Source organism: Prinia subflava, chromosome 2, assembly GCF_021018805.1.
Source record: "Prinia subflava isolate CZ2003 ecotype Zambia chromosome 2, Cam_Psub_1.2, whole genome shotgun sequence".
In the NCBI taxonomy this organism is placed as follows: Eukaryota; Metazoa; Chordata; class Aves; order Passeriformes; family Cisticolidae; genus Prinia; species Prinia subflava.
In genome coordinates this window covers 85,034,546-85,056,095 of record NC_086248.1, presented here as the reverse complement: position 1 = coordinate 85,056,095, position 21,550 = coordinate 85,034,546, and positions in this window count along the sequence as shown.

The following is a 21,550-nucleotide window of genomic DNA, read 5'->3' as shown; positions in this document are numbered from 1 at the left end:
TTTATTGGTTAAATAAATAATTATTTATTCAGATAAATAATTATTTACCTGAAAATATTCATCCAGTAGCCTAGGCAAATGGACATTGAGAAACCACAAGGGTTGGACTCACTCAGAGGAAATACCACTGCTTTAAAGACTCCAGAGCCTTCTCCACTTGGAAGAAAATGCATACAGAGAATGAATTCCTGCCCTACCACAATTCACCTATGTTGAGGGGTTTGTGCTGTTCTTCTCTGCCCTTTTCTATCTGGCCCTTATAGAATCTGTGTTATGTCTCCCTTTGCCCTGTCTCCCTGTTCTTCACTCCTTGACAAATACAGTCCAAGACCAGTTATTTCAGCTGATCCTTCAGCAGCAGGCTCTTCAACAGGATTTGGGTTGAAGCAGTGAGAAAAGTCATCCAATATTAATTATTCATCAAATGCAGAAATAAACAGCTAGAGTGGAATTCATTCAGCACATGTGAAGCAAATATCCACAAGTACGAATAGAACAAAGCTGTGTAAAAAAGCGATAAAGCTGGAGGACTGATATGAGGAAAGATAAAAATCTATAATAAGAGAAGCAACGCAAAGCACTATTTTAGAGTCTACAACACTAAACAATTAATTCTATTTCAAAAGGTGGAACATGAAGCAAGATATCACCAGTGGAGGCTGCAAATTTATGCAGCTCAGGAAGATCAGTATTCTATTAAAAGACTATGAAATGTCTAAAGAAAGATAAACACCTACTAAACTAAGAAATTTGGCTATACACTAGGAGAATCTGTTACTTTATATTAAAGGATTAAATCCATGCAAAACAACTAATCATTCATGGGCATCCAGCCAGCCTTTCCTCTGAATTTACACTAATTTTTAGTAAAGTACTTTGAGAAGCATTTAATCCTATCTTTTCAAAAGGTGTTACCTCCTCAAAGAGAAGAGAGGTGAAATCTCTAGCTAACTGAAATCTGCATCATTCATTGCAATCTGTGGGGCTGAGATGATCTACAACATCTGAAAAACTTGAATAAATTATTCTCCTTAGACCATTAGTCGGCTTTGCTTAAATAAATTCAATATACATATTAAAAACAAACGAACAAAAACCCCAAGTACAACAAATCAGCTGTCAGCACCCTGATACTGCAACTGACACCAGTGATTTATTTTCTTCCCTAAGATCGATTACTGTCCCTGATGTATAGGCATCCAAGGGCAGAGCCCATCATTTTTGCATAGTGGAAAGCCATCCACTGCAACAAAGTCCCAGGGTGCTCTCACTGTACTGATATTCCTTACAGGTCTGAATACATTAAAAAAAATTAAAAAGTGAACAGAAAGGAGAGGGAGAGAAAGCTGCTCTGTTTTTAGGTTACAAGTCTGGGTAACAGAGGCCTCAAAAGACCAACAGGCAGTATGTACTTAAAAAAAATCATTTTGCTTACATCTCTTTAGCTCTTTTAGCTCATCAAACAGCATAATAGGGGCTCTTTTGGTTGTTTGGCTTAATGTTAAGGGGGTTTGGTTTGGTTTTTTGGGGTTTGGTGTTTTTTTGTTTGGTTGAGGTTTTTTGTTTGTTTCTTGTTTGTTTTTGGGGGTTTTTGGGTACTTTTTTTTTGTGGGGTTTGGTGGTTTTTTTGGTTTTTTTGGTTTTGTTTGTTTTGTGGTTTTTTTGGGTGTTTTTTGTTTTTGTTTTTTTTCTTTCTTTCTTTCTTTCTAAGAAGCATAATAAATTCTCCAGCATTTGAAGCCTAGCTTGCTGCTTTGGGAAAAGCAATCGTTCCAACATGGGCAATAATTTTTCCTTCATTTAAACTGGATAACCTATGCTAAACATGCCTGACCAACCTCTTCCTGTCCCTCAAATGCATGAATTTAAATGTTCAGCAAGACAGCCTGAAAAGCGTTGTCAGTATCCATCTGGCTACCTGATGTGCATTAAGGAGCAGCCCTAAATCTGCCTAATGAAAGGGAAAAATCCCTGCCTCGGGAACACTGGGATGAAAGGCTGCTTGTTCTGAAAGTGTTAAAGTGCCATTCACACCTTGCTTTGCTCCTCTAACATTAAACAGTTAATCACAGTTCAAGGTTTATGTGATGGGACATAGGTCTGCTTTTACCATAGCAACCACATTACAGATGATATTATTAAGCATAGTTGAAAAGCAAGCAAAACAGAAAGATTAAAATACCTGGAATTCAAAAGTGATTTTTTCTCCAGTTTGGAAAAGCTCCTTTTTCTTTCATTTATATCCAGTAAAGTCCTTCAGAAAGAATAGTGCTTAAAAAGTCACTGCATGGCACCAGGAGCTTTTCTTGTTAAAAGTAAAATAACATATTCACATTTATGAGGAAACCTTTTCTAGGCTGCTTTGTAAGTAGAAGAGGCTTTCGTAAGGCACAAAATGCCTGAAAGTAATTTTAAGGCCCAGTTAAACAATCCGGGTTTCTTAAAAGTGTTTTAACGTACCGATGTCTTGGGTGCAAACAGTTTATTAGTTACTGGATTTTTGGCTCAAGACTGGCATTTAACAAGGTAACTCCCATTTTTGGAACAACAGGAAAATAGACGTCAGGGAATGTGTGATGAGTCCTGTGCCACTGGGAGAGCCAACGTTCGCCCTTGGCATGTAAACACACAAATTAGTAATAGAGGAGCTCCCCCCCAGCCCTCTCACTCTCCCTTGTGCATTTTCACCTTGAGATGACACCTCCTGAGCACGAGTGCTCCCCTTTTTAGGTCCTTCTTGTCCCAGGTCTTACAGCACCCTGATCGTCGAGCTCAGCTGACTCCAAACTCGCCTCCTCTTGCAGTCCAAGTGCACAAACCAGGAGAGGTGCCTGGAAAGGAGGAGCTCACAGACACAGAAGGTTTAAATACTCAAAGGTGGTTATCAGTCAGTCAATGCAGGAGGGAGCCAGCTTGCTGCTCCCAGGGGTACAATCACAGCTTCCCCATTCAGCAGAAGATACCTGCACAGGATGGAGGCACCTGAATGAAGGCTGAGGACTCTAAGACCCTTAGACGCTTGCTTCTTTTATTTGTAGAAAGTTTATAACTCCCTGTCATCCCCCTATTAACCTAGCTTCTAAGCACCCCCAGAAATAAGCATTTCTTTCTGTTCTGTTCAATGCTGAGACTCCATTTATGGCAATCTCTAACCTAAGAACATGCATGGGAAAAACATTTTGGATTAAATGAAGTCAGTTCATTCAGCCCTTATGTCTTAAGTTTAGGCTGTAAAACTGCAAGGCTGACATCTACGCTGATGATTTTGTAATCTGATTTATGCAAGCCATAAAATTTCATGAAGTGGTTCTACTTAAGAGCTTATCACTTTTATTTAATTACATATGTTTTAGACATCTTTTCATGTAAAAACATCAAGACATAATGATCACATCATAGAAATGAACAAATTCTTCCTGTAGTTAATTAACCTTTCTGCAAAATGAAAACCCTTTGTAGTCTGAATTTAATTTATTTTATCTTTTAGGTGGTAAATATCCATACAACTCCCTATGTTAGACAAAAATAATCCTCTACTGTCATTTGCATGTCACTCTCTAAACTTACCTTAACCTCCTTAATGCTGCAAAAGGTAGTAAAGCCAAGGCCTCACTTCTATTTATGATTCCACTGCCTCTAGATATCTTATATTTGTTTTGTAGATTCCCCAGACAATTCCCCAGACAAACCCAGCTAGCTGTCTGCTATAATCCACTTTTTAAAGTGAGTTTTATCCAAAGTCTGCTTGATTTTTTTAAAATTAATTTTATTTTTTTTAAAAATAATTTTAATAAAAAACTATATATAGCTATTGTTTATAAGGTTGTTATTTTTCACTCAAACCACATGCCAAGAGTTCAAGGCAAAATGCAAATTTTTTCCATCACATGTTTCTTGAAGAAAATTCTAACAACAGGAGCACCACAGAGCCCTTTCTAAACTACTGGGATATGCTAAAATTTTAAGCATATTTTTTTCAATCCTTCCCTACCCAAAAGAAAACAGATTGGTGAGAGAATAATACAGATTGTTAGCAGAACTCTTCACCAAATACAGTCTGTTCTTAGCTCTTGATGAATTGCAAAACTTGTCAGTCATTAGCATAAACTAAGCCCAAGAGCTTATGGGCCAGCAGATGAGAATATCAATCAACTTAAAAATAAATATATAAATGGCCATGGAAAAGCTAAGAAATACCTGCCTAAAGACCTGTGTCTTGTTTAACTGTGCAATTGCAGCTTGACAGATGCAAAGCTTAAAGCAGGAGACCTCGTGACCTCTGCTCATGATAAAATCAGATAAGGAAAACATGGGCCAATAGAATTTGTTGCTATTAAATGAAGCTTGGTACACTTACACCACTTAAAAACTGGAGGGAGCAATGATGCTTCCAAAAATCCTAAGCTGTGGTTACTTAAATGGCTTAAACTTTGCCACTGGCGTGGGAAAAGCTGAGGCTGTGGCTCCTGCCCCTGCCCAGCCGTGCAGCCAACAAATATAACGGGGCTAACACAGCTGAAAACACACTTTGGGGAAACCATTTCCCTGTGGAATCTGTGAGCAGACTTGGCTTCCCACTCTGTTGCACAATTCCAGGGCGTTGGCACGGCACTGTAAAGAGGCTATAAAGTCATAATCCTTTTGTGAACAGAGGAAAGAAGACACTAGAGTCTGATACAGGTAATCAAAAAAGACCTGTCTTCCATGCAAGGAACACAAGGAAGGAGGAACACTTCTTCTAAGGAAGAGGTGTCTTGCATGGAGCTGTAAATTCCTCCTATTATTTCATATTGTTTACATGGAATAAAAAAAAGAGTATGTGAGGGCAAGTAAACTGAAGGTTCGCGGAGCAAGAAAATGCCATCCCAACCAGTAGACCAAGAGGTACAGAGAAAGCAAACAAATTAGCTTTTAAGGCTAATGCTATTTTCCTTGCTCTGAGTCAAGTCCTTGCTGGATGTAATATGAGTGACTTTCTGTGATGTATACAAGGCCTTTTTCAATTTCAGAAAGATTAAGTAGGAAGCTGCAATTTTGTACAGAGTAGAGAGAAGGTATATTTTGAAAAATACTGAATATATATGAGCAACTGCTGCAGAAACCGCAGACAAATTGACTAGAGAATCTTTCACCACTTCACTTTCTGTGGCCATCACCCTAAATAGATGCATTGTTTATTTCTGAATCAATTGCATTTCAGCTCCATTTCATTCTAATCAGATAGTCAATAACCCCTGGATAGTATTTAGCATTTGACAGTTGGGAAACCACGAGCTCTCAATTTTTTTTCTTCTTAATTGCTGTTTGGAAACTTGTGTGTTAGGATTTCCTTAGTACAGCTTTATAGACTTTTTTTCTTCTGAAACAGCACACAATTGCCACATCAGTTGCAGTAGAAAGGGTTCATACAATGCTCTCATTTTTTAATCTTCCCAGAATTTTGAAAATTGCAAAATGCGCTACTCTGACATCCTTTAATGTTTATTATAACAAGAACAGATCAGGACAAAGTATCTAGGTCTTGCAAGTTGTTTTCCATGATGACAGACAGACATTTAAGAAGGGTGGCTATAAATTTGGGTGATGCTGCTAGGCATGTGACTTGACAAAAGACAAAGCTGAAACTGGTGTTGTTGATGAATTGATCCAGTAGAACACACAGTGTCTGGGAAAAGCCAAAAATATTTATCTCCAGATTTCAGTTCTTATGATCCACTTTTGATTTTAATATATGGAGAAGTCCTTAAAGAATTAGAGATAACTCCTTGCCCTGATTCCAGGCAGGATAAGATGAGTTTTTGCAGCAGTTAGGAAGAGGCATGGCTAGGACCAGAGGCTGTTCTATACCACCCCACAACATTGCCAGGGAAGAGGGGAAGGGAGTCTCTTCCAGTCAGGGATAGCATGGCAATGATTTGCCTATCGTGGTTCCCATGTGCTGAGCTTTTCTTCATGTCTGAACTGTTTGCCTTCCTTGTACACCCTTTCCTTAATATTGCCACTGTACTGTTTGCTTATTTCATTGCTGTTTCCAGTAAATTGTTCCTCTGTCAGCCTGTAAGCTTTACCTTTTGTGCCCCCAGTTCTCCTGCCCAGCCTGCTGCGGGGGGGGGCAGGGAGTGCTTTGGTGGGAACAGTAAATGGGGGAGCATCATTCCTAAACCATGACATTTCTATTACCTCTGCCCACATCAGTGGTGCTTACTCAAGCAAGTGACCACAATAATGCTTGAGAGCCAGCTCCTCTTATGCTGCCCCAGCAGCAGAGAAGTCTTAGAGATCTGGAATCACTGAGCAAACAGAAGCTGCATTCATGGAGGGAAATCTCTGCAGAGCATAACAGCAAATTCCCTGCTTTGGAGAGAAAGGGTAAGGCAAAAATGCCAGACAGCTGCCTACACCTCAGATCTGTAACGCCAGTGGCTATGCATCCACATAACTAAACAACATTTTCAGATCCTTCTTAACCTTTCCAATACAAGGAAAATGTTCTGATTTGCATTAGAGGACCAGGTTGGTCTCAGTGCAACTAATTGGATTTCAACAGTTCTACCTCACTGACAAAGGGAGAGGAGAACAAGCCTCAGAGCACTGTTGTTTTTCCTGCAAAAGTTGAATCACATTCAGTGACCTACCCACTGGAGCAGGGCTGGAACTGGGGACCAAAAGCAATAAAGGATCAGTGCTGAGAATAATTTTCAGTTGTGAACTAGAGATAGAAGTGACGGATGAGCCAGAAGTTAGTGTTAGAGCTGGACAGAAGACAGAACTTAGGAAAGCAGTAACTGCCCCAGGGGATGAGCAACAGTGCCCCTCATCAGCCCAAGGTCTGCTCCCTCCACCCTCATTCCCTCTTACAGCCAAGCCTCAGACAGCTGCTTTCATGTCACTTCAGCGTAATGTCAGTCACATGTGCTGCGCAGCCTGTGGGAGGTGCCAGCCTTTCTCCTCAGGAAGGCTAAATGCCCTGCTGCAGTGCACCTCCCACTTTAACAGGAATTCCATATTAGGAAGGAGTTTCAGTTTCACCCCTGAACTTTGAAGGAGGATGAACCAGATATTTCTATGCTCCTCTCACCATAACTGGCCCAGTGCCAGGACAAAGGCACCTGTTGGATCCTTGAGCTGTTCCTCAAGAAATGTTGCTATTTTCTATTGGGCAGAGTGCCAAAAATCTCTCCTAGATCGTTAAATACTTAAGAGAGTGCTCGGAGATTCTCAGTGCATTTTTGGAGAGTCTTAGCAGGTGTAAGGAACCTGTCTGCAGCGTGCAGGGTTTTATTCTGTTTTTTGCATAGTTTGTTATTTTCTCTTTAATTAAAACCTTTTTGTGCTGTTCCAAACACCTCTGATCATGCTGTCTTGCTGATTTTTATAAGCCATTTCTGAGGGGCTGCTGGCAACCCTCAGAGTGTGATGCACCTTCGTGGGGCTAAAAACACTCTGGCCGCATGCAGAAACTCATCAATGCCCAAATTATGTTGGCATGAAGGAGAGCAGTCTTGACAGTGCTGAAAACCTCCGAGTCCGAGACCTGGGCTTTCACCAGCATTTGAGAAACAGCAAGATTTTCCTTTGCCTAGTTAGAGCCAGGAACTCTGAACAGATGATAAACTGTCTTAGTCTGGCAGGGAAAACATTCAGATTCACAGTGTTAAATGCAGCCAGACACAAAACTCGGGCTGTTTGCATGCAGGGTCAGCACCATTACTTGAGGACAAGGGCATCAGCTGTCACTTCACAGTCAAGGCTGAGCACAGTTTCACACATTAACAGAGGTTCAGCATCTGTGCACTGCACCCTGCCCCAAAGCACAGCATTTACACTTGGAACTTAAAATCAATAGAGTCCAGCTGTCAAATTAATATCTTGCCTCAGCTTGTGTTGGAACATAAAACTCTGCTAATTTTCTGTGACTGTTCCCTTGATAAGTTTCAAAAGGCTCTTGTAAAAAAAACTACTAAACCCATCTGACCAGAGTGCACCCGAGAAAGAGCTGTACTGGAAGAGATTGCTCAGAAGAAAAAGAGGGCCAAGGAGTCTGCAAACTGCTATGGGCTAATCTCGCTGCCCTCTACACCATAGCTATTCCCACAGGCTGTCATTTCCTACACCTTGGCCTTCCCCACCAGCTGTAGTTTTTTGTGGTGGGGTGGGTGAACCTTACTGGATGCCAGGTACTCACCAAAGCTGCTCTGTCCCTCTCCTCTTCAGCTGAACAGGAGAGAAACTGTACTATAAAAGTCTTGTGGGTCAAGGTAAGCTCAGGGAAATATCACTCACCAATTACTGTCATGGGCAAAACCTGCTTGCCTTGAAAAAATTAGTTTAATTTATTACCAATCAAATCAGAGAAGGATAACAAGAAATAAAAATTAAATCTTAAAAAGTCTCACCTGTCTCTCTCTTCTTCCACAGCTTAACTGTACTCACAATTTTCTCTACCTCCTCCTCCCCCTCAATGGCTCAGGGGGACAGGGAATGTGTGCCTTCTTCACTGCCTTGGTACCTGCAGAGCTGTTTCTTTCACATGTGCTAACTCCTCTCTCCAGCTGCAGTTGCACAGTATCCAAGAAAAGGTTCACCCCCTTTTAAAATACATTATCCCAAAGGTGCCACCACGATCCTTGGAGCACTCATCCTTGGCCAGCAGTGGGTCCATCTTGGAGCCAGCTGGCATTGGCTCTCTTGGACACAGGGGAAGCTTCTAGCAGCTTCTCACACAAGTTGCTCCTGTGCCCCCCTGTCTACCCAATCCTTGCCAGTATGTCCCCTCAGCAGCCAGGCAAAGCTGACTGGGTTGTGCAGATTCCCTGTGCAGATCTCAGGGTTGCTGTTCCCTGAGATTCTCCTCGGGGTTGCTGTTTCCTGAGGTATGTAGTGTTTTCAAGGTTTTCTTGCCCGAAAGGTCCTGTGCCAGAGCCAGAGAAGACAAACAGTCTGCCAGTGCATGTTTCCAAGGTTGTTTATTCTTTTATTATCTTTCAGTTCTTTCTCAGCTCTGCCAGGCGTCCCCAGCAGAGCAGGACACGCGGCGGACTCGGTGGATCAGAGGGTCCCAGACTTTATGTGTGGTCTCCCTGACCCAACCACCATCCACAACATACTTTTTATTTACAGAATTTTACCAATACTCACTACCTGAGTTAACATGTCATTTCTACTCTAAACCAATCCTTGTGATACAACTCAGCAGCAAAATGGGGAAAAGAACGAGGAGGACAGGACCACTCCCCAATTCCTCCATCTTGCCTCTTCAAACCCATATACTAAAAATCCTAGATTCTACATTCACACTCTGTGATAAACTAACTACTACTTATTTCAAATTCTCTTGGCTTGTGACTCTTCATACAATGTGGGCATTCACTCCCATGGCCAGGGATCAGAGGCAGTGTCCTCCTGGGCTCTGTGTGAGGCTGGGTGACCCCCTTGGACAGATCCCAGACCCCCTGGTCAGGTCTCCAAACCCTCCAGGGTGGCCAGAGGGATGTCCTGGACTCTGACATGCAGCAGTCACACAAGAGCTGCATACACCCATTTAACGGACTGGACTCATTCCTTGCTGAGCAGCGTGCGAGAGCCCTTCTCTCCACCCCTTCCACCTCCACCTGGCATCACAGCCTCAGAGCCCCTGGGAAGAAGAGCTCTCCAGCTCCCTCATTAGACCTTCCTTAAAGTGCTACTGGGCCTGCAATGACATGACTGCATTGACATGCCCCTTTTGCAGTGGTTTGAACATCAGCTAATAAAGCCTCTCAGCTTCCTCCTGATCAGAAAATGTCTGTCTTCCTACAAGATACACAGTAAAACTTGGCTTCTGATGGTGCAGGAAGAGTGCCTGGGAAAAAGAACCAACAGAAAGGCCAAGATGTTTTTCTATTCTAACAGAAAACCAGTGACATCAGTATCTTGCTCATATGCTGAAAGCTCGATTTTTATTTCAGGAATTTGCCTGTTCAAGCCCTTTTTTTCTTTTCTTTTTTTTTCTCTGTGTACTATATAACCACAATGGGGACATTGATGGAGATATTTGCATGTTCTTTTATTTAGTCAGCCTAAACAGCAGGAAATAATCTATATTAGAAGAGTAGATGCACATTGGTATCTATTTCCCAGATGCACTTGTCTTCATTTATTTAAATTTTAAATTAAGCTATATTTTCTTTTAAAGTAAAGGTCTGGAGTTGGTTCAAAAATTACTTTGGATATAATAAAAAAAAAAAATGCACCATCACACTGGGTGTTGCTTTAATTTTCATGCTGTCTAAAGCCCACCTGCCCACAGAAACTATATGGGAGTCTCTGAGCTGCTTGTTTAGTTTCTGGCAGATTTCACTAAATGGAGAACTTCCTCCAGGGCACACATTTAGAAATCGACTAAACTCTTCCAATTTGAATTCTCATTTTTCATTTGGGTGAATAATAGTCCAAGAATGAACTTGCAGCTTGCAAAGAAGAATGCAGCTGTCTGCACAATGTCACATGGAAAGAATTTTTTTTCTCCTTTCTGGACAGGAGACAATGGGGTCTAGAGTCAGCTGTGGTGCATCAGTTGATCAATGGAGTGAGGAAGAGAGACAGAATTTTTTAACAGTCCAGACAAACTGAAAGGTTGTTGAAGGCTCCTAATATCTGAAATCCACTCACACAAAGCAGCCAGGTGGTTTGTTCAGTCTTTCCTAGGAGAAAAGCTGTTTATTCCACTACAAAGAGTCTCGGAGTAGGGCCAGGATTTGTCTGAGGCATGGAAACAGATGGGCAGAAGCTGCTCATTCCATTATCCCCTGAGCCGTGCTTGTTCTGTCAGCATCCTGGCATCTTATCTTCAGGGCTGTGTTGCTGTGGGCACCTGGAATCACATATTCCCATCCACCAGCAGTTTTTCTCTGTGAAGAACAAAGTAGAAGTGACATGGCTGAAGCCTACCCGGCAATGGGTTACACAGTGCTTTTACATAGTAAAATAGAATCATCTACACCTATTATACCCAGGTTTAAACCAGAGATGGACAAGCATCTCAGTGGTATAACTGGACGCTAATAAAAGTCAGTGGTGCTGATTCATGCCTTTTGAGACGGGAAACTGGCTAAGTATGTTAACTTGTTCTTTCAATGAATTCTGGGTACTTATTGAACTTTCATGTCTCAAAAATACCTAAGCTTGCATTTTCTTCTTGACATTTCCAACTGAATGAAATAAGGAAGAAATAGGCTTCAAAACCAAGGAAACTTCCACTGAGCTTTAAGACTTTAGAAGCACTTCAGATTTGTCTAGAGAGAGGGCCAAATTCCAGTTTATTGTGCCTCAAGCTGTCTACACCTTCCTGTGGCAATTTATCTTAAAAGACATTAATATTTCAAGTCAGCAGGAGGCTTTGATGAATATGCAAAAAGACCAGACTGGCCTTGTCATTTGTCTGGCTATAAACAGAGCTACAAACATAGGGAACTTTCAGTCCCACTCCTCCCTGCAGGGCACAGATGCATCCTTCCATGGTCTCACCCAGCACCAGAGCTCTGCCCTTCTTACTGAGCAAGAGAGATGAACACTCAGGAGATAGTAAGTTATCTTCAAACAGAAAGATTTGACTTCAGGGAGAAGTTCTTTACTATCAGGGTAGAGAAGCACTGGAACAAGTTGCCCAGAAAAGTTGTGGATGCTCCATGCCCCATTCAATACCATTTGCCCCATTGAAATGTTCAAGGCCAGGCTGAACAGAGCTCTGAGAAGACTGATATAGTCAGAGGCATCCCTGCCTGAGCGAAGGAATTGGAACGAGGTAATCTTTAAGTCTCTTCCAAGGCAAACCAGTCTATGAGTCTATGATTCTAATAAGGCCACAAGGAGACAAGGCTATTAGAGGTCCTTTCACATCTCTCCATGTTGGCCTCCTACTCTGCCAGATCACTTTCTCCTGTGAAGAGCAGACTTAAGGTACTGCCAATTGACTTTGCTACCTGCCCTGCACTTGTGGCTTCCACCCCCAACAGCCTGATGTGACCTTGGCTTCAGTGCAATCCACGTGTACTGCACTGTACAAATCAGACTGGCACAACTTTCACATGGACTGAGTCCAGCATTCAGCCCAAGCCCTAGGTCTGCTTCACATGGACATCTCTCCCTACACCACACAGCTGTTCCCCTTGGAATGAGACAGGGGTTATGTGACAAGCTCGCAGCAAACCGTGCTGTTCCAGCCCGAGCAATCTGACTACTCTGTGGTGCACAGGATGCACAACACCTGCAAGAGGCTTGTTTTGGGATACTTGACAACTGAGAAAGGGAACATGAAACTCTTTCATATGCACCAAGCTTTTCTGACTCGAGTCACCCCGTTTCTCTTTCTAACCACATGGTTATGAAAAAACCCCATTTGATTCCCATGGTCTCCACCAAGTAACACATGGCAATTTAAGCAACAGCCATGGGCTGTAAGTTTCATCATCTTTCAATGAAAGAAAATAAAATGGTAAAAATAACTGAGAAGTTGTTATAGCATGAGTTGATTTAGCATATTACATTACAGACAGCAGGTGTCTGAAACATGCGGGACAGTATCTTAAATGCATGATAGTGTTCTAAAATATGAAAGGATATTACAAAATTGTACAGTTTAGATGACAGATAAAATACATGATTTGACATGCCATATATTTTCATTTTTTCTTTCCAGGAAATTTGTAATCTGAATACATTATTTCTAAGAAGTATTTGAAGTACTCTGCTGCAGAGTCATACAGTCTAGGGAAATGGAGGGGAAGAGACAAGAGAAAAAGAAAGAAAGAAATGAAGGCAGGATTTTGAGCTCACAAGTGAGAAAGTTTCTTTGTAGCAAACTGAGTTATTTCAATTTTTTTTCTGCTCTGATTAGTGAGAGATATATCTGACCCAGGTATCTTTCTAGCTTCTAATCAGATCCTTTCCACATTCATGGTGCAATATCTGAGTGCAGGTACTGAGCACACAGGTAAGTGCAGACCACTGTTTTTGCAGGCACATGAGCCACAACCTCAGGGAAGCCCAGGTTCTGGGGTTTGAAGGACAGGAAGCTGGTTGAAACATGAAATTTAGGCTTCAAAGAGGAGTTGGCATACAGTTAAAGGATTAGAAATAGAAACAGTAAGAGTCTGTCATGTATCCTTCTTCATAAACGCTCTTAGTTTCTGCCTTCACTTCCTTCTCACAACAAAGCGACAAGCTTCTGAAGAGAGTGGCAGGGTCTTGTGACACATTTAAGTCACCTAAAGTCTCAGAGGGCCATTGGATATGACAGCATAGTACCTCTGGGAAGCCAAAGCCATCACTTCTAGCAGTTTTAGTTTCTCTCAAAGTCTGATTGCAAAAATAAAATGAATGCAATGACATTTTGAGAAGTGTCTCCAAGACAAATATGTGAAGTACATCTGTGAACTCACATAGGGTCATAGCAAGTCCCTAAGACACAGTTCCTCTTGAAGAGCAGCAGGCAGTTCTCTCATCCCGGAAACAGTGTCAGGATAAAAAATGGCTCAAGGGAATTATTTACTTTTTCAGTTTACTGATATTTACATTGGTACCTCCTCATTGTGTGGTCTTAGCTCTTCTGATGGGTATCTTTAGGAGCCATGCACTCTTCATCAAACACCTACTCTGGGAAGAGCACAAAGGTTTGATTTCCCTAACACTGACCATGATCACGGGGATGAAAACCCCAGGTATTATGACCTTTCTTTGTAGGCAAGAGCATGATATGGTGTGGATCCACCATCACTCAAAAAAGCATGGGTGAAGAATGCCAGGCAGAGACAGAACCCACTCATCTGGGCCCATCCCAGTTAATGTGCAGTACCTGGGTAAGGAGGATAATCCTATGGGATCGCTCCCTCAGTCTGCAGACACTGGAGAGAAAGAGAGAGAGAGTTTTCATGGCATGACTTACACCTTGGTTGTGTTGAATCTTCTCTGGAGATCCTTCTATTTTCCTTTGATGCTTGAGGGAGTTTAGAGCAAGAAAATTCCCAAATGGCATGTCTTGGATAAGTTCTTCTAGTTAGGTGGAATGCATCTTTTCTGCACTCTTCTGTTTCTGAAGGGGCATTTGTCTTTGTTAAAATGTCTTTGCCTAGTGTCTTAAATGTTACCATGGAAATAAAGTGTTATTTATTAACACTCATTAAACACCTGCCTTCCTTTTTACTATCGTGGGTGAATGGGAAGAGCAGTTTCTTCACACAATTTTCAAAGGCTTAGGAGCAGAGAAGATTGATTTGATTCAAATCTAAAGCTCTCTTTGAGAATCTGCAGCACAGCAGGGCCCTGAGGTTGCAGCCCCACAAAGTGCAGCCAGCCCCACACCACACCTTTCATCACTTTAGCTATCAGAACTGACTCCTGGCACTGTTTCAGGTGCTGTAAGACTTCCTTTCACCATCTCCTTTTCCTACTGCGTGCTGCAACAGCACAGGTGTGAGCAAGTTTCCTGAGGCACCAACACACAGTTTTGCTTCTCTGTCATCTTATTTTCCATTTACACCAAGGAGGTATTTGTATCTTAATAATCTGGGTGCTGTGCATTTAGAAGATGTTTTCAGCTCCTTGTGAGGGGAGTGTGTCTGCATACCAAATGAGGAATTGTTGGGAAGACCGTGCGAAAAAACGACCTGCAAAGTCTAAAAATGCGGTCAAGTCAGAGCAATAAGGCAGTAGAAGTGAACCACAGCAGGCAAAGCTAGAAGCAGTAAGGACAGAGAAGGCAAAATATGCTTAGAAAAGGAAAAAAGAAGCTTCTAAGCACTTTCCAGTCTTGCCAGAGAAGATTAGCTCCAAACGAGGGGGTCAGGGAAGACTTTTGAATGTGACCTTTCAAGGAAATTTTTCTATTTATATGTTTGATTGCCCTCATAGTTCACTCCTTATGAGTGTTTTCCTCCCAAGGATCTATCACCCTTATACTCATGCTACATAAATTGAATTGTCAAAAGAGATCCAAGATCCCTGGTTTGTTTCCCAGTTAAACATTATATATGAAAATGTAGATACCAAATGCAGGCAGCCATGTAAAAATACAAGGTTTCTGTGTGACAATGATATTGTCTTCCCTTTCCTTAAAAATGCCCTCTTAAAATATTTCCTGTTTAGTCAATCCCCAAGTAAGCAGAAGGCTGAGGGAGGTCAAAGAAAACAGCTTGTTCTCTTGTGGATGAGCAGGAGACAGAGTCTCAAACACAAATACTGTGAGCTCTCAGCAGAGAGGAGTCATTTCCCTGCCTTCTCCCAGGTGAGCAACAGCACACGCCCATAAAACTGCGGAACTGAAGCACAGAGCCTGCTCCAACATTCCCCTGTGCCCTCCCACTGCCAGTGCAGCACTGAGACATAGCCAGCCTAGGCTGGGCTCTGTTTTGGAAGCACAATCTGATGGCACTAACCTTTGTTTTGTCCCGTGGCTTGCAGCTCAGCATCAGCCCTTTCAGCTTAACATGCAGCAGGTTTCATCATAGGCTGATCAATAAAGTTATTGAGCTCTTGTTTTCTTTCAAGCTCTGTCAAAGCCCAGAGCCGGGTTCTCTTTAAATGAGAGGGAGGAAGGTGTATTATTTTTACTTCTCCAGACCTTTCATTTCTCATAGACTGTAGAGACAGTTTCTCAACCCTTCAAAGCATATTCTGTTATTGCAGGTATGACACACATAGATTGCCCTCACCTATTAATTCCCTGCTTGCCATAGCTTCTGTCATCCCAGTTTGTGCCCATCCCAGCTCCACAGGAAACTCCAATACTTGTCCACTGTGTGCACCCCCACCTGCAACCTCCTCCCTTTCTGTCACCACTCCTCCTTACATGCACCTTGCACCTTGCACCCTCCCCCTTCATGACACACAGAACTCCCTTCCTCCCTACAAAACTCTTCACTCTCAGGTATCCCTCATACATTCTTCTTCCCTTAAAAAAACCCTCTTTAATACACCTCTGCTTCCTTTGCTGATGTGCCTTTATTGTCTCATCCCTGCTGGTTGACTGTCCCTTTTGCATTGACTGCCTTCAACCTGGAGAGCTGAGCATGCTTTTCTTTTACTTTTCCTCTTGACATGAGAGGCTGGTGGTGCAGGACAAGAAGCTGAGATGCTCAGGAGGATAACGATGGGGAAAACAGTTTTCCCAAGAGCACGTGCTTGGCTTTTCCTTGCAGACATGCAGCTCTCCATGGGGAGCACTGTGAGGTGGAGGTGTCCTGTGTGGCAGGATGTGCCCTGTGTTTTTCCAGCTAGTCCCTTCTGTGGGGAGATCTCACACGCAGCCCCTTGCATTTTCTCCCTGCACTTTTACAGTGACTAATAATGACCTGGTAAAGAAATACCAGCAACGATCAGTGAAGCCACAGGTCCCAAAGAGGAGCGGAATGCCTTTTTCTCCACGCCTTTCATTATAGGTATTCAGCACAGCAATTGTTAGTATGGGCCAGGACAAACATGTTTGCTAAGCAGAGCAGGAGGAAGACATAGAAATCTCCATAAAGCACACACAGCAGGCAGTTGGCTGGCAGGAGGGATATGAAGGAGATGGATATTTGCAGACAATACGAAACTTATTGTGACAGCTGCAGATTGCAAACCTTCTGTGGTAAACTCAGAGCCCAGGCAAGAGCTCAGGAAAAGGAGGGGAAAGGAAAGCCATAGGGAGACTCTGCTAGACACAGAACAGTCCACTCACTGCTGAAAGGTGCTCCAGAATATTTATGCTGCAGCTGTAACAGGCTCAGCAACTCAAGGACTTCATGGACACTGGCATGCAGATACAGATAATTTTACTCTGCATTCTGTGTCAAAGAACAATGATGGCAAAACAGCAGCTTTTCCTTTCCCTGCCTTATCTGCCTTGCCTAATGTCAGGTCTAATCCCCAGAGCAGGGACTTCTTCATGCCACATGTAAGCAGGGAATCAGGCAGCAAACAGCTAATGTGGGCATCCCCAACTGGATCCCAGCTGGTCCCAGCAAACACAAGGGTCTATGACTTAATTGTGCAGTGTTCTTTCAGCTCAGAAAGAAACAAGTCAGTTTTTGAGCTGTAAGCTCAGGCTCCCATTTCTTTGGGTGATTTACAAGACCTATGGATATGTTACTTTAGCTTGTCACGGTGGAAATTGACATTTGTTACCAACATAGAAGGTGTTGCACAATTCAAGGTGTATGAGGCACAAAGACTGGGGCAGTGCTACTTTCTTCTATATTTCATCTGTTAGTTTACAAATGGTGTAATACTTCTAACTGCAGAGCCTTCAACAGCTTTGCCAGCAAGGATTCTCAAGGCTATATCCATATCACAGTTCAAATATCACAGAGGAGTTCCTTATCTCTCCAATAATTCTGCTAGATGTGTCAAATTAGCAGTTGCAACACTTTGAGTTAATAGCAAAATCATATTTGCAGCAGATGCACTGAGTTTTAACACATTTCTGAAACCAATCTCATTTTACCACAGCAGATTTAAGTGCTTGTGAGTTCATGGCAAACCCAGCAGCAGCTTTTTTTTTTCCACCTGATGGCTTTATTCAGATACCATAACAATTGCATTGATGTCAGTATCTTCAGCTTTGAGTAGAGAACTCATGGATTGCTACAAATGCTCAGCTTGGAAGCAGCCAGACTGCTCAGCCACACAGAGGCCCCTGTGATCTGAAAATGAGGCAGAAACCTGTTGTCCCTAATGCATCTATCAGCAGCCATGCACTGAATCAGCTGCAGTTCCAAAGTGCCTACAGGAGAGCATTTAGTTATCAGCATATCCCTTACAGCAATTAATACCCACAATATCAACTTAGTCCTGGGGACTAACAGGCTGTGAGAACTTGTCCAGATGGATGTAGAAACATCAGGGCAGACAATTGTTCCTGTCCATTTCTTGTTTTAATGTGTACCATTTTTGGTCCTCACTGCTCAAACGAGGATCCTCAGAAGTGCTCTCAGGCTCCAAAATAAAATGCTAACAAGCACATGGATGGAGGACAGCAGGAAGCTGGCACTCACTGCAGACTGCCAGGCTGTCTGTAATGAGCAGGAAAGCACACACAGACCAGCATCTTCTCATGCTCAGTGCCCCAGGCAGCGTGTATCTCCAGACGGGAGGAAGAAAACGCCACAGCCCCCTGGAAGCTGTCAGAGCAGCAGCAGCTGTTTGCTGGGAGCATCCTGTCTCATCATGCTGATTAAAGGGCAAATGCAATACAGTGCAGATGACAAATTTAAATCCATCCCAGTGCCTAAAACTTTGATTTCAGAGACCCTTGCACTTTAGTCTTGACTCCCTGTGTCCTGAGTATCATGTTTGCATGTCTCTGAGAAGTTAGTGAGACAATAGTTTTGCTGTTTCTCTTCCTTTATTCCCTCCTCTTGTTGCTAATCCCAGATGATGACTTTCCTTTATTCTCCATTAAAATACCATTTATTCCTCTAGTTTCACCAATACTTGGAGGGATGAGAGTCTGGGCAGGGTGGAGGAATATTTTATAAGATGAAGCAGTGTTAGGTCATATTGTTTTGACAAACAGTTCTCTGGTGTTATGACCAATATCTTAGTTGGAGCAGAACAGTGGAAGAAGATCTGGGAGATCATTTCTTAGTAAATCTGGTTGAATAATTGCTGGTAAATAAATTGGCTGATGGTCTTCTCTGTGTGTTTTGTAGAGATAGACACTGGCAGATTGTGATTGCTTCAGAACAGTTTGTTATACAAAATTATTTGATGAAATTTTGGCAAGACAGTTTGTATCAGCAGCTCACTATTCACAAGGGAGCCATGCAGTTACCCTGTGATTAGTGATAGCATTTCTATTCCCCGGTTGCAGAAGCATAAGCTTTAGTTATCTAGGACAAGCGCTTCACTTTCCCCAGGTGCAAGAGCACAAAACCTTCAAACATATTTTCTGTCAATGAATACAATTAAACTCTACCTTATTGCTGTTAGCTGGTAAATATCCAAAAAGGGCTATGCTTGCAATCTGTGTCGATTCATTTAAGAAATTAAAACAAAAAAAAACAAAAAACAAAAAACAAAAAAACAAAAAAACAAAAAAAAAAAAAAAAAAAAAAAAAACAAAAAAAAAAAAAAAAAAAAAAAAAGAGCAGAGAATGTCTCCAATGCCTGCTAATCATATCCCTTCTCTGTACAGAGGGGTTCAGCCCTCTGTGTAGAGAATCCCCACTTACAATAGTAGAAAAAGCAGAGTAGAAAAACTGTTCAATCTATCAGTGTTGTAAATTATCAATTCTGTTTTTTTAAGGAAAACCCTGCTTTGCAGGAGGAAACAGAGGGACCAAGAGGTTATGTGATCAAGGTGCCCAAAGTCTGTGACAGAACTGATAATGCAGCAGAGTTCTCTGAATGGGAAATGAATGTGGCTCCCTGTTCTCCTCTGCTCTCCATTTTGGGAATGTTCAGCTCTGTAGAGCTTTTTCTGCCTCTTTCTGTGTCTCTGCTGACATCTTCAGTAATAATGCTGTGCTCAGAAGGAATGAACATAAACTGAGAGACATTCAGTCTCTCTGATGTGATGAATGAGTCATGGTGCAGATGAAGGAAAAAGGGATCAGCTCCGTGTGCTACCTGGTTGAGCATAATCCCAGCAGGGAAATGTTGTGTTCTTCTGCCTCAAAAGAGCTGTTATAGATTGTCAGAGGTAAGAAGAAGAAATTAAAATCTATAGAAAGAACTTGACAGCAGCTCCTTTACCATCAGTGTTGATGCCTTCCAACCCTGAAAGAGTTCACTAATCTTGTAAAGTTATGAACACCCAGTCTGCAATAAAAATGTTCTTTCTTAAAGAGATTTTGGATATATAATTTGGCTTTAGCTTTCCTTTTCAAGATGGTTCTATTTTTACATATTAATATGATGCAGTTTAAAGTCATTGATATTTTCATTTCTAAGAGCTCTTTCCTGTGAACACTGTAATATTACGTTATTTTATCAATCACTAAGTTTTTCCATTTGTGTTCTTTTTCCTCTTTCTATTCTTCTTGATTTCATTCTCAGTTCCCAACATTTATGCCACATCATTTGTCAGAACAAAATAAAAGGAGGGGCTGTCAGACACAGCATAGGCTATCCTTTATCTGAGGATTTGCATGGTCCTCCAGGTGATTTTCCCTTGAGCTTTTAGTATTTTCATTGACAGCCTGAAGGATAAAAATGCATGTACCATAAGTATATGCATATGGAAGGAAACTGGGGATAAAGGATAAAGGGTGTGAAGAGTTACTGAAAACAGAATGCAGACAGGTATACATATGACTGTATATTTAATTCTTCTGTTCATACAGGACAATAACACAGTCTAAGAGAGTGAACACTGAACTAAAGTAGCTGTAGCAGCAGTGTGCAGAGTTTTCACCTTTCTCCTTCCCCCTCATCGATACAGTTAATGACATTTAACCATCCAATAAAAGTGGTTTGGGACCTATGCTTATGTGTAGTAGAAAGTTTCAGGTTCCAGGAAATCTGATTCATTCCTCCCATCTGAATAAAGGATAGGTATTAGACAAGCATAGGCAGAATGTGATGAAACTGTGAGATGAAGCAAGTCCTAGTCCTTTAAATGAAAAAAGTAACGCTGAAGGAGGCTCCATTAGACCCTTAGGAGACATTTCTTATTACAAAATTGAGCTATCCAAATGTTATACATCTCATCTCATCTCAAAGTTTTCCCTGTAGTCAAAAGATAAAGACAGGTACCTCAAAATGGGTGTCCATCTTCGTAAAATGTCTAACAGAGAGAGCATCACTTGTGGTTGGTTAGCTTCTCCCTCTGTGGGAGCCTAAATATTACCTTAACCAAGTTGCCACAGATTCAGGGGGGGAAAAAAGACAAGGAAGATAAATTCCAACTTAACGAGGACATTGTTCCCAGCAGTGGTTGTCCTGAAATATTCTATGCCCCTCCCATGCTCAGAGTGCTACTCACCAGGTTATGTTGTTCAGGAACTTGTGATTCTTTGGTCTTGCCAAGCCATAAGACGAGAAACAACGTTTCAGTGTGCTAAATAAATTGTCAACAGAAGCTTAATGAAACTCTTTAGTGACATTAATGTTGGAGCTAGAGAGAATCCAGCTTGCTCATCGAAATGAGATTTTAGTGTCTTTATTGAATACTTCAGTGTTACTTATAAACAGAGAACATTTGGCAAAGAAATCAGCAAAGGATAGCAAACATGGACTGCAATAAACACAGACCCTAACAACATAATGTTTATGGAACAATTTTTATGATAATTCTGAATTACTTTGGCTTCCTTAATTGAAATTATTCCTCTAATCCATTTATGCAATTAGGGTAGAGAATTTTTAGTTCTGCTATTACCTATCTCCACTGTCTCCCTCCTAAATATTGTAAGAATCTGGAGGTGCTGTTACTGTAGAAGTTGCATTTTGTAATCCTTTGCACCACCAAAAGGATCAAAGGCAGTGCTCTACAACTGGGCCATGGCCACAGACTGTCAGTGTTAAATTTTGTCACTGCACACAAATCTAGTGTCTCACTTTACCAGGGTAAACACTAACCATTTTTGAAACA